Source organism: Benincasa hispida, chromosome 11 (genome assembly GCF_027475165.1).
Source record: "Benincasa hispida cultivar pf3 chromosome 11, pf3_genome.v1.1, whole genome shotgun sequence".
Lineage (NCBI taxonomy): Eukaryota > Viridiplantae > Streptophyta > Magnoliopsida > Cucurbitales > Cucurbitaceae > Benincasa > Benincasa hispida.
In genome coordinates, this window is record NC_143488.1 from 8,875,749 (window position 1) to 8,880,548 (window position 4,800).

The following is a 4,800-nucleotide window of genomic DNA, read 5'->3' on the forward strand; positions in this document are numbered from 1 at the left end:
AATGGCAAGAGTTTCTAACTCACTTAGGATTGAGGTCATGTTACCTATGGTCATCCTAGTGAAGTGAAGTCTCTGTCATGAACGTTATTATATAACGAGATGTTAACACTTCGTGGTTAGGTCTTATACAAACTCTTTGTATAGGATGCCCCCGCTCGCATGTCCCCTACACGAATGATCAGGATAAGACCATCTATGAAAGTCACAACACTCGTGACCATTCCACAAAGCAGGCCGCATTTGTAGCATTACCAGGATAAGGTTTGCCTCCTATATCCATATACTACAGACCATTTTGGTTAACACTCAAGACATGATCCACTTGTATGTTACCACATACATGCTTAAGTCACATATAGATAGCCAGAGATTTTATGTTTATTGGTTTGTGGTAAAGCAAATAAAACAAGCAACTGAGCAAAATACAAGATATGAAGTAAATATCATATATTATACAACACAAGCGTTTATACAAACTATTTACAAACTACAGGACACGAGACTTTAGGGCATCAACCCCAACAGTACAAAGGCTTATTGTGCAGCTTGGATCCCAACAGTAGATCTTCATCAGAGAAACCTATGGATGTACTGAAGGATCTCTTAACGAAGAGTTCCATGAGCATGTTCGGATCTCTCCAAATTCACAGTGACCGAAATACCCCATATATATTCAAACGCACAGTTATGCAAACAAACAGTCAATTAACGACATGCTTTGAAAAAAAAAATAACAAGAGAGAGAGTTCACATATCAGTTGAAGATGGTCTTCTAGCTTTGGAATTCAACGCAGCAGATGACCTCTACCAGATCAACCAACGCCCAACAAATGCGTCGACTACAACAGCACGAACAACCGCAAAAACACAAACGCAGTGGGGACGACACCATCAGAAAAGAGTCCCAAATATTCTCGGAGTGAGAACCCAAAGTGTGGTCTTTGGTGAGTTTAGTAGAGGTAGGAGGAAAAACTGACTGTGTAGGTGATAAGCAAGTGTGTGTGTGTGGGGGGGGGGGGGAGGGGAATATGAAGCTATCATATAGCAAGATATTTATCGCTTAGGAGAAACTACACGATCGTGTAGATTTTACTGAATGATTGTTTAGAAAACAGAAGCTGATCGTTTAACAAACACGACACAATATACGATCATTTAGAACTTAGTGTGCGATTTAGGCGCTAAGCGACTATTCTATAGGTAATCGATTTTAAATGATCGATTACGTTTTCACACCAACGTGCTCCTTCGATCTTTTTTCGGACTTTTTCGAATGATTAAAAAATGAAACAGATTTCATTTTATTCACCTGTTACAATAACCGATGTTGTTCCCACTAACGCACGTCCGAGCGAGATTTTGGGTTAATTATCATATAGTTAACCAATTAAATTATTAATAAATATAATCATATTATATTTTTACCCTATAGTTTGATATCACATATCTACTATAATAATTTCTCCTCTACTTGATATAAATCATATTTATATCTAATTTCCTCCAGAATAATGTATCTCATACATTTTACCAATTATATCATGTATAATTAACCAGTCCAATCATATCATACATAATCGAACTTTCTCTTATCAATTTGAACATTTCAAATTAAACCAAACACTGATTCTCGACTTTATCCAAGCTACCCAGGGGACCTAATGGACCTGTGGCTCAAAGCTTCAATGGTCCATGACTAAACTCTTTAGCCACGAGATCCACCATTCGTTAACTATCAGGCATTTCACTAAAGAACAACAACTGGATTTTTCTTACCACAAATATATTTTTGTGTCCATTTAATATAACCAATCATGAATACGATGACCCTTCACAGATACTCGTAAGTACAGCTGGGCCAAATTATCGTTTTGCCTTTGTAGTTACATCTCACTCCTTAAGTACTACCGATTTCTCTAATGAACAATACAACATAGTCCAACTATGTGTGAACACCTCTTGGGCCAAGAGAAGGTGTGTGGTGCCACATCATTCAAGCCCTAGAATCATCCCTTAAGGGAGCTACCTATCTACTTACCCTGCCTCGAGGAAGGAGTGAATTCCATCTTATGTAGCTGAGTTCTCAGCTCCCAAATTAGACGAATCCCCAAAATGGTAGGTTTGAATTGGCGACCTGGCCACTCGCACCCATACAAATCAAAGGACCACCCTCAATGGCAGGAGTTCCCAACTCACTTAGGATTAAGGTCATATTACCTATGGTCATCCTAGTGAAGTGAAATCTCTGTCATGAACGGTGTTACATAACGAGACGTTAACACTTTGTGGTCAGGTCTTATACAAACTTTTTGTATAGGATGCCTCCGCTCGCATATCCCCAACACTAATGATCAGGATAAGACCATCTGTGACAAGTCGCAACACTTGTGACCATTCGACAAAGCGGGCCGCATCCGTAGCATTACCAGGATAAGGTTTCCCTCCTATATCCATATACTACAGACCATTTTGGTTATCACTCAAGACATGATAATTTGTCTTTATGTGACTTAAGCATGTATGTAGTGACATACAAGTGGATCATGTCTTAAGTGACAACCAAAATGGTCTGTAATATATGGATATAGGAGGGAAACCTTATCCTGGCACTACGGACGCGGCTTGCTTTGTGGAATTGTTACAAGTGTTGTGACTTGTCACAGATGGTCTGATCCTGATCATTAATGTAGAGGACATGCGAGCGGAGATGTCCTATAAAAGAGTTTGTATAAGACCCAACCTCGAAGTGTTAACGTCTCGTTATATAACTTCGTTCATGACTGAGACTTCACTTCAATAGGATGACCATAGGTAACATGACCTCAATCCTGAGTGAGTTGGGAACTCCTGCCATTGAAGGTGGTCTTTTGATTTGCATGGGTGCGAGTGGCAGAGCGCCAACTCAAACCTACCACTTTAGGTGGGGATTCGTCTGATTTGGAATCTGGGAACTCAGTTTCACAAGATAGAGTCCACTCCTTCCTCGAAGCAGAGGTAAGTAGATAGATTGCTCTCTTAAGGGCTGATCCCGGAGCTTGAACAATGTGGCGTCACACATCTTCTCATGGCCCAAGAGGTGTTCGCCCATAGTAGGACTATGTTGTATTGTTCACTAGAGGGATTAGTGGTACTTAAGAAGCAAGATATAACTATAGGGGCAAAACGGTAAATTGGCCTGTTGTAATTACGAGCATCTGTGAAGGGTCATCGTACTGATGATTGGTTATATCCAATGGACATAGAAATATATATATATGGTAAGAAGAGTTCAACTGTCGGTCTTTAGTGGAATGCCTAGCAGTTAACAAATGGTGGATATCGTGACTAAAGAGTTTAGTCAGCTATTCACGTACTGTTGGAGCTTCGAGCCATTGGTCCATAAGATCCCATTGGTAGCTTGGATACAAGTTGAGAGTAAGTTTTTGGATCAGTTTGAAATGTTCAAATTCATAAGAGGGAGTTCGATTATATGTGGTATAATTGAACTAGTTAATTATATATGATATAATTAACTTTATGTATGAGATACATTAATTTGGAGGAATTTGGATATAAATATGATTTATATCTAGTGGAGAAAAAATACTATGATTAATATATGTTATTAATTCATAAGTTATGAATATGATGTGATCATATTCATTGTTTATTAATTGGCGGTTAAATGAGTAATAGGACGACGTCTCTTCTATTTTCTAACGGATGAGTAAGTTGAAAAATCACTTTGAGACGCTTAAATAGCTCACGGTGTGTTAAGTATAGGATGCGCGGGCATTGTGTTGAAGAGTGTCATCGCTTAGAAAATCTGTGCCTATACGATAGTGCCTAAACGATCACTTACCTATATGATAGTTACGATAGTTGCTGAGCAATTGCTTAACAATTACACCCCCGCATGCTATTTACTAAACGATCGTTTACCTTTTCCTAAGCGATCGTTTAGCGCTTGATATTTATTAAACGATTGTTTACCTTTTCTTAAGCGATTGATTAGCGCCCAATATTTACTAAACGATCGTATAGACAATCATTTAGTTTTTCTACACGATCGTTTAAACGATCACTTATCTTTTTCCTACACGATCGTATACTTCACCTAAACTATCAAGAATTTTGTCTATACGATAGACGAGCCTATCTCCCACTTACTTGATCGTTGTATACGATCTCTCTTCCTTCTTCTCTCTACCAAATCCGAACACAGCCCACCCTTTGGATTCTCACTCCAAGAATACTGAGGGCTCTGAGTGGTGGTGTCATCCCCATTTCCTTCTGTTCGTGTGGAGGTTGTTCAAGATAGACGATTGGGTTTTGCTAAGAAATAGCTTGTTATCTCACAAAAGCGAGATTTGCTGTGAAGAATAAGTCTTCAACTGGTATGATCTCTCGATCTCTTATTTACTGTTCTTTTGAGCATGTCAATAATTTAGCATTATGAATGCATATTAGTATGTTTGAATGTGTATGTAAAAATTCTGTCACAATGAATTGGAAAGATCCGCTTCCGCTCATAGGTACTCTTGAATAAGAGTTCCTTCAGGGTCATCTACCTTCCCTGCTCGTTCTGGTCATTTACATTTTAGTAGCTGGATAAGATGCTTTTTCAGCAGTTACTTAAGCATATCCGCAACGTCAGAGTCGGGGAATGGGTAGATTTTTTCCTACCTCTCTTTTAAAGTTAGGCGACGTCTTTTGCTTCCCTCGTCTTTCTTTTCAATCTTCATCTCCTTTCCTTTCGAGGAAAACTTCAGTGGGGCTACATTAACGGCCATCGTTTCCTTCATGGCGCTCTTCATAACC